The sequence below is a fragment of the Papio anubis genome, chromosome 1 (genome assembly GCF_008728515.1).
Source record: "Papio anubis isolate 15944 chromosome 1, Panubis1.0, whole genome shotgun sequence".
Taxonomy (NCBI): domain Eukaryota; kingdom Metazoa; phylum Chordata; class Mammalia; order Primates; family Cercopithecidae; genus Papio; species Papio anubis.
In genome coordinates, this window is record NC_044976.1 from 89874510 (window position 1) to 89884186 (window position 9677).

At 37.9% G+C, this 9677-nt stretch overlaps 2 pseudogenes across 2 annotated transcripts; both read right to left on the reverse strand.

Annotated features, from left to right (window-relative positions):
- Positions 1–607: 607 nt before the first annotated feature.
- Positions 608–1475, reverse strand: LOC100997386 (annotated as a pseudogene). The gene has a single exon (XR_002524545.2). The product of XR_002524545.2 is annotated as a 40S ribosomal protein S3a pseudogene (transcript).
- On the reverse strand, positions 613–1453 carry LOC116268917 (annotated as a pseudogene). Its single transcript, XR_004176161.1, has one exon. The product of XR_004176161.1 is annotated as a 40S ribosomal protein S3a pseudogene (transcript).
- Positions 1476–9677: the final 8202 nt, after the last annotated feature.

The following is a 9677-nucleotide window of genomic DNA, read 5'->3' on the forward strand; positions in this document are numbered from 1 at the left end:
GCTGAGATTACAGGCACATGCCTGGCTAATTTTTGTATTTTAAGTAGAGACAAGGTTTTACCATGTTGGCCAGGCTGGTCTTGAACTTTTGACCTCAGGTGATCTGCCCTCCCTGGCCTCCCAAAGTACTGGGATCCACGCCTGGCCTTTTTCTTTATTCCTCGTTGTATTTCTTATTTTATGTCATAAGAGAAGTAAATTGTGGATGGTACATAACCTATCGAAAATAAATCAGTTTCTGAAAGAATTAAAGATGCAGAAATATAAATATTATAAACTGCAAACTGAAATCCAGACTGTCTGTTTGCTGGATTAATTTCCTTCAACTACAATCAAATGTAGTTTGGTTTCACATAAACATTAGGGATGTGGGCTTTACATTTCTGGTAATTTGATACTGTCTTTAAAGTAAATACCAGAAAAACACTGGGGAGATAGAATTAGGGTAGAGTAAGATTTCTATAATAATTATTCCTTTAATAAATGTGCGAATATCAGTGTGAATTTAAAGATTTCGGAATTAGGTACAACTGAGCAGGGTCTTGTTAGGATCACAGGATTTATTTTCTCTTCTGACATGTTCAAGTTCTTTTTTTTTTTTTTTTTCCACAAACAGCACTTTTTATTTGACACTAACTGAAGTCTGAACTTTAAACAGATTCTTGGACTGGTGGTTCATATCCATCAGCTCGTTCAACTTTAGCACCTGTCTCGTCCCCAGTGGCTTTTCCAGAACTACCGCCTTCACCATGAAGCTCCATGAGCTTTCCCAATTCAAACTTGGGCTTCTTCAGCATTTTTACTTTTCTAACGAAGACATCATGGAGAGGATAAATAGATTGGCAAGCTTTTTCTATGTCTTTTCCAATGCTGTCTGGAATCAATTTATTGACCACTTCTTTCAAGTCATTTGTCTGCACCTCTCGGGTCATGATTTCCATCATCTTCTTCTGGATTTGGCAGACCTGTTGGTGCTAAGCATAAGAGGTCTTCCGTATCTGATTGTTGCGTTTTTTAGTAAAACCAACACAGAACAGACGAAGCAAGTGACCATCGGTAGTCTTGACATCAACATGAGCTTCAATCATTGTCTGCCACTTTTTGACCATGGAACACATTTTGTCACGGGTAAGATCCATGCCATGGAAGTTAGTCAGGCAGTTTTTGCCCTGAACATCTTCAGTAATCAGCTTGAATTTTCTAAATGCAACTTCATCATTCTGCAAATCAGCAAGACTCACTTCAAACACACGACCCTTGAGACCATCAGATGCAATTTTGGTTCCTTGGGTCCTGGTGACGAGCGTCTTTCCAATATTTCTTATATTGAACATAGCAGGTGCTTTCACATCATACCAATCTTTCTTAGAAAATGGATCAACCACTTTCTTCTTGGCTCCCTTTTTGCCGCCTTTCGTAAGGCGCTTGTTCTTGCCAACCGCCATGGTGCTGATCAGAGAGCCGAAAGGCTCAAGTTCTTGATTATAATAATAACAGGAACAACAACAGTGACAATAACTTTTACTGTAAATGGCACTTACCATCTAACAGACGAAATTTACTTGAGACAATTTATGACATAAAAAACTTCCAATTTGGGAGGCCGAGGATGGTGGATCACCTGAGGTCAGAAGTTCAAGACCAGTCTGACCAACACGGTGAAACCCCGCCTCTACTAAAAATACAAAAAATTAGCCGGGTGCGGTGGCAGGTGCCTGTAGTCCCAGCTACTCGGGAGGCTGAGGCAGGAGAATCACTTGAACCCAGGAGGCGGAGGTTGCAGTGAGCTGAGATTGTGCCGTTGTACTCCATCCAGCCTGGGCGACAAGAGCAAAACTCTATCCAAAAAAAAAAAAAAAAAAAGGCTTCCAAAGAAGCAGCTTTAAAAGGAGGATTAGAACATGACTTTAAGTCTATGTGTTACAAGGGATGGATTAATAAAAGACTGATTAACTAACCAATGTACAAATAAATGAAATAATGAAATAAATGGAAATACAAATGTTCTTCCCACACTGTGAGTATATACCCCCCCACCCAACACACACACACACACGTACACACTCAGAAAATGAGGCTCCAAAGATTTACTTCACTGAGTTAACTGCACCTCGGCTGTGTCTTTTCAAAGTCTGCTTCACATTAAACATTCTGCAGCTCTCAAGCCGTGATTAGACATTAGTCCATTTTCAGAACATTAGCGGTGATACACATATATGTTATGTTTTAAAGATAACTAAGGAGGTTAAACTTACAGGGAAAAGCTAAATAGCTCTATGTATTCCTGTCAACAACTAAGGACCTTAATCTAATTTGTAGAATATTTAATGGTTGCATGCTGGAATAAACAGATTGCCAAGGAGAAAGCTCTTTATACAGAGATTGTGAATTTTAAAATCCAATGCAAAGAAACTTTTGGGGGAAGTGCTTGATGTCCCTTTTTCCACGTAATCCTATGTATGTCACAATCATTATACTAAGTTCTTTGCAGAATAATTATCTCTTTAAGCGTCTGAGACCACAACTACCACCATCCTCCTTGCACCCCAACCTGACTATCTTTGAGGTCCTTGGAAACAGAGATGGTACCGTATTCATGTCATTACTCCAATGCCTGGCACTTAGTAGAGGATGGATGGATAACTGGATGGAGGAAGGGGTGGGTGGATGAATAAATGAGATGAAGAGGGATGTAAACCATGTTATTATAGTAATGATGAGAGAGGAGAAAATTTCACTTACCATTCTGGCATGTCACTCAGATTTATTCCTGCCACCAACAATGTCCTTGAAAAAATAAAGTGATACTGATGGACAGATCGGGTTTACCCATGTAGAGAATGCAGGAGTACTAGAAAGTACCCTACCTCCATCCCCATTTAAAAAAAAAAAAAAAGGCCTTGATTTATGTTTAATAATTAAAATCCATTATAGAATAATTAGAAACTCTCCCTGAAAAATGCAATATACTTAAATTCATACCTCATGCCTGAGATCAGATAATAACAACAGCAGCAGTTATTTGTTGAGTATATTATGTGTATATTGAACAACCTACTTCATATGTATGGTTTTATTTGATTCTCATAACCTCTCTGAGGTGTTAGTATTATTGACCTCATTTTGTAGATGAAGAAACCAACTTTAAGAAAGCTCAAATATCTTTCCTAAACTCAAATAGCCAATAAGTAGCAAAGCTAGCATTGGACCCGGAACATCCTGATGCCAAGATACACACATTTAACCATGATGTCATTTTGCCTCCCTGGAGATTTAAGACAGAGGGATACCTAAGAGCAGACGCCAACAAGATGGCTTTGTACACAGCCAACTTTAAATGTTCCATACCCTGCAGAAAGTCATTAACAAAACACAGTTTTACATTTTATTTACATGAGTGAAATTTCCCCCATTGCTATTCAAATAGCAAGAAAAGAATCAAGATTTGTTTGGTAAAGCAATTTTGTTTTAATTTATTTTTAATTCTTAAAATATTCCAGTTTTAAATGTTTCTAAATTTCTTTAAGCATTCCATTTACTCTTTTCTGATGTAACCATTTTGTTTGATTTTGCTGTGTTTTGTTTCATTGTGTTTCAGACTGACATAAGGTCGTGAAATGATGTGCTTTAGAAAACCTGTGGGTATCTTTTTTGATCATCAGAATCATAATAGTGCAGGAGTGATTCAAAAAAAGCTTGACCAGCTTTTCTGTGAACTGACAGGACAAAGCTAAAAAGCACTAAAATGGAAACCTAATGTGCCATATTAATCTCACACACGTGCACACACAGACACTTACACAATTATGTATTTTCGCAGACTATTTATGCTCCATTTTGCAATCTTGGCATTAGGTTACCTGTAAAATAATAAACTGGTTTCTATTGCACACATGCATGGAAAAAGGAAGAGTCACTGGCCACACCAAGAGTGCTCATCTGGTCAGGATGAAAACACAGTAGCTTTTTCTGCTTCATTGTTTTGATACTGGCTACAACTTTTCATCTGTTCTTTCAAAAATTTCTTAGATTTAGGGAGTAACTCATATGTTCTGCTAGCTTTGTTTCTCCTTTTGCTGACATTTCTCGGGAGCTAATTTCTTAGGCTATTTAAATCAGAATATACCATTGGGGTGTAAGAAAGAAAGAGATAAGGCTAAAGAGGCTATCTCTGAGAGAACAATAATCATTCAGATTGTTTTAAAGTGAGAATAGGATGAAATTTGTAGGCCTGAAGAAAATAGGAAAAAAAAAAATATATATATATATATATGTAAATGTCCAATCTGCCCTAACCTATAAAATCTGATTTACCTACCTCATTTAATAAATATTAATTTTGCACTTTCTAAAGAACATAAACTTTCCTCTAAATTTTATGTGGTGTTATAGGGTGAAAGTAAAACAGTGTCCCCAAACCAAATCCCTGTGAAAATGTATTTAACACTTAAAGATGAGAGTAGGAAAGATGGCACAAAGTAGGCACCCCAGCTCTTTCTGTGTGGGAGTGTTCAATGTCAACTTCTTATGGCACTCGAAATGAGGAAGCTTATGAACCGGCACTGAGCTGGAGGGATTGCTGGATGGGCAGAACACAGAGGGTCCACTGTAGTCTTAGGAGGGCGTCTAGCTAAATCAAAACTACCATCTTCTGGAATCCTAATACGTCCATATACTTGTTCCTTTCATTCTGTCTACTTAATCACTCTAAGTGCCAGGAACCAGGAATAATTTCTGGGGTGGCTCCAGGCACAAAAATGTTAACAGCCATGCAATTTGATAAAGCAAAACGAGTTGAAGGCATTAGTCGAAAACTCTAAAATGTTCTAAGGAACTCAAACAACTCAATAACAAGAAAACAAATACCAATTTTAAAACGAGCCAAGGATCTACATAGGCACTTCTCCAAAGAGAACATATAAATGACCAACAGGGATATGAAAGAAATGCTCAATACCTAATTGTCAAGGAAATGGAATTGAAACCATCTGTTAGAATGGCTATTATAAAAAAGACAAAAGATAAATGTTGGTGAGAATGTGGTAAAAAGGGAACTCTGGTAGATTGTTGGTGGGAATATAAATTAGCACAGCCATTATGGAAAATGGTATGGAGGTTCCTCAATAATTTAAAAATAGAACTACCATATGATCCAGTATTCCCACTTCTGGAAATGACATCATTATGTCAAGAGATACCTGCACTTCCATGTTCATTGCAGCATTATTCACAATAGCCAAGATATAAAATCAACCTAGTTTAACAATGGATGAATGGATTTTAAAATGTGCTATAATAATAATGGAATACTATTCAGCCTTTAAAAAAAGGGAAATCCTCTCATTTGCAACAATGTGGATAAACCTGGAGGCCATAACGCTAAGCGAAAGAGGTTGGGCATAGAAAAACAAATACTGCCTGATCTCACTGGTACGTGGAATCTAAAAATGTTGAACTCATAGGGACAGAGTAGAATGGTGGTTGCCAGGGACTGAGGCAGGGTGGGAAGCAGGAATGGGGAGATGTTGGCCAAAGGGTACAAAGTTATAGTGTAACAGAATGAATAAGTTTTGGAGATCTACGGTATAGTACGGTGATTATAGTTAATAATAACGTATTGCATACTTGAAAATTGCTATAAGAGTAGATCCTAAATGTTCTCTCTCACACACAAAAATGTAAGATGATGGATATATTAATTTGCTTGACTTAATCATTTCACAATATACACGTACATCAAAATATCACATTGTACACTATAAGTATATAATTTTTATTTGTCAATTATACCTTAATAAAGCTAGGAGAGAAAAATACTTAAAAATGTCGAAAATCCTGACTAATGAAGCCCCTCACCCTCCAAGTAACAGAAGTAATCTCCCAAGTAGTTCAGCTCTCTCACAATACAATGGGAGAGGGGCTGCCAGAAGCCACTGGGAAAGACAGGTGATCAATACCCACAGTGCAAGGGTTGTAGCCTCCCAGTCTATCTTGATCACACTTAGGAGGAATTGAGTTACAGGCATCAAAGTGAATGAGATTTTGCTGTTGGGCAGCTATCAATGCCTTTCATTTGGATCTGTCTCTTATTTGGAAGTGTCTGGGAAGATGTAGCCACTGGCTGAGATTTCTTCTTAAGGCTGCTCCCTGGGATCCGGATGTGTCCCCAACACCTCCACTGGAGCCACAGTTTACTTTTTAGTAAAAGTGAGGAGGAGACAGGCATTGCTATCACAGAGCCTGTGGGTCTCTGATGCTGAACTGAGGGTAATTAGAAAGGTCTTTTCTTTGCTACTACATCCAGTTTGAACATTTTATGGTAGATATGTACCTAATAATTGCTTTTCTAATGCTCATTACAGCTTTCATATTCAGACATTAAAAGCTTAATTCTTTACTAATGTCTTGTGGAGTATATATGAATGTGGCAATAGTTTCATTATAGATTAAAAACATGTATCATTTCTAAACAGCCAGAAACTAGTATCAGCAAAGACCCATATATGTTATTTAAAATAATTTAATTATTTTTGCAGTCAGCTTTAACTAAGACTTTTCACTTCTCTGCATTTAAAGATACAGGCAATATTTTACTGTTTGGAAAAACTGATCCAAGATACGAGTTTTAAGATATTGTCTATGTCTGATCTGTCTTTTCCTTCAGATTCTCTACCCAAAATTTCTTCATAATATTCCTATACTCTTCAGATAAACTAGAAAAAAATCTAAGCCTTGAATTCTGCTTTTCAAAGGGTCTATCAGGAATGTGCTAAGCAATGGTCAATTTACAACAGGATTAAAAACTAAACTGGCATCTCATTCAAGTTCCACACTGTGGCAAATTAGAGCAGCTGTTTAATACATGTTGCCAGTGGACTCAGTTCTACATCAGTTATGCTAATGTAAGTCTTGCTATTCTCCATAGCTACAAAATATTGCTCTAACCTAAGCCATGTCTGTAGCCAATGCATACTATGGGTAGTTGGGAGGGATCAGCTAGGGTAGGACAGCTCCCCCGGCCCACATGAGACTCCTGTAAGCCCAGGTGAAAGACTTCGTCCTCAGGTAGGCCTATCCTGATGAGTGATAACTTTGGCTGGCTTCACCACCACCAGCAGCCACCCATGCCCACCTGCGTTATGTTCAACCTTATCTTATTTGTATTGGTCTTAAGAGGGATCCTGTGGAAATACAGTGTCTGGTTCATCTGAGAATTCCCAAGAGCTCACTAAGTATTTATTGAATGAATGAACAAATGAATGAATGGTGTCAGGCCTATTACTATGGCCAATGCTACCTCCAATTTTAAGCTACAGAAAGTAGCTTAACTTATTAAGTAGCATTATTTCCAGCATTCTTCTGCTTATTTAACCTTCTGCTATCTAGATTTTACTTTATTGGAAAAGTTTTCTCTGACAGTGTGAAGAAGAGTATAAGAAGGATCCCATGAGGAATAAAGTGGGATGGGGGCTGGGGTGGGGGTTGAAGCAAGGGACAGATATAACTCAGAATGGTATGATTCATTCAACTGAAAACAAAATCATTTCAAAATTCTAAAGAAAATGAAGTGCAATTGTGTTAAATGCTAGTTATTCATAAGCAATTATTATAAACAAATATTTATGTGACTTAAAACAAAAATATGTCTACTAGAAGTCTAAGAATTCCTTTTTCAATAATCCTAAATTACATTTTGCTTAGAAGAGGTGTTTTGTTTACTTTTCCGAGTGATTTTCTCCACAATGCCTGAACTATACATGATTTGTGTGAGCAGGATAAGCCCTTCCAGCTGTTCTGAATTAGCTTACTCACCAGTCTAGTGAGGCCATCCATTAAATACCCTGGTTGTTGGCAATTCGTTACCTCTGAGCTCTTTAAATTAAATAGCACTGCAGTTCATTCCGAGAGGGGTCAAATCACTTAGCAGAGCATTAAAAAGAGAGGATATGTCACTGCTACTCTTAATCAAATTCTTTCACTTCTTTTATTCTTTTTCATTCTTGGCTGCAGGTGTCTAAATTCATCTTCAGGGATAAATGGTCACTAGTTATTTATCAAAGCATGAGTCCTTTCTGCAGGGTTCAGGCTTCTGCTATTTTGAACATGCATTGGACTTCAGATTATGAGTCAGGAACTGAACTACATGTTTTATACGTCTTATTTCTTTTACAACAGATCTGTAGAGTAGATATGATGTCCCAATTTTACAGGTTAGAAAAAAGGTTCAGAGAGGTAGACAATGTTTATAACAGTGTAGCTATAAAAACAAGATTCCTGAAACCTTACCTCAAACCCCAAAATGTGAGAATCAGAGATTAACACCACAACAAAACAGGACTCTGAATTCCCTTTTGCTGTAGTAAATCCCGAAACTAGCTCTCTCTCCTTCACTTTTTAGGATACTGAAATTTTCCATCTAAAGCTAAGGTTTCTTGATAAATTTCAAGAAGCAGTTTTCAAAATTTAACTCACAGGCTCTCTGCATTTTCATGCTTTGAGATGTCTTTGTCTAACAAGTTTTTAGGGGCTCTCTTTCCTTTCATAGAGCCCAGTAGTAAACCACAAACTGGTGGGTTAGCTCCAACAGCAAAGTGAGAAGTACAATCACAATATGTTGTTCACTTTCTTTAATAGTACACTGTGATTTTAGCATAATCAGCATTACCTTTATGGTACCAATAGCTAGAGCTTGTTTCCATTAGTTTCTCAGCCTCCAAGCACAGATCTGACAAGAGACTCATTTAATGTGATGTAAACCAACAGAGCTCTTAATAAATACTACTTGTTACCAGAAAAAAAAAATAACACAGGAAACCCCAAGCCCTTCATAATCAAAGGATCTCAGTTCAAAGCACTGTTGTCAATAGTTTTAGGTTCTGATAATAGACTTGGATCCCTCAGAACCTCTAGGATTTGTGCGGATGATATTTTCCCTGAACGACTTCTCATTATGGTCACTGAAATTTACTAATCATGTACTATGTGCCAAGGCTCATTGGTAGGGAAGACAGCCCAAAAGCATGATTGTAAACAAAGCAGTGGAAGGGTAGATAAAAGTGGATTCAGATTGCTACAGAGGCACAGAGGGAGGGAAGGACCTGCTGCCTAGGATGGAGAGGAGGAGTGTATTAGTCAGGATTCTCTAGAGGGACAGAACTAATAGGATATATGTGTATATGAAAGGGAGTTTATTAAAGAGAATTAACTCATGCTATCACAAGGTAAAGTCCCATGACAGGCCATCCGCAAGTTGAGGAGCAAAGGAAACCAGTGGTGAATCAGTCTGAGTCTCAAAACCTCAAAAGTAGGGAAGCTGACAGTGTGGTCTTTAGTCTATAGCTGAAGGCCTGGGAGCTCCTGACAAACCACTGGTTTAAGTTCAAAAGTCCAAAAACTGAAGAACTTGCAGGAAGCATCCAGCAAGGGAGAAAGCTGAAGGCCTGAAGATTCAGCAAGTCTCTTCTTCCATCTTCTTCTGCCTGCTTTATTCTAGCTACACTGACGGCTGATTAGATGGTGCCCATCCAGATTGAGAATGGGCCTGCCTCTCCCAGTCCACTGACTCAAATGTTAATCTCTTTTGGCAACACCCTAACAGACACATCCAGGATCAATACTTTGCATCCTTCAATCCAATCAAGTTGACCCTCAATATTAACCATCACAAGGCAAGAGAA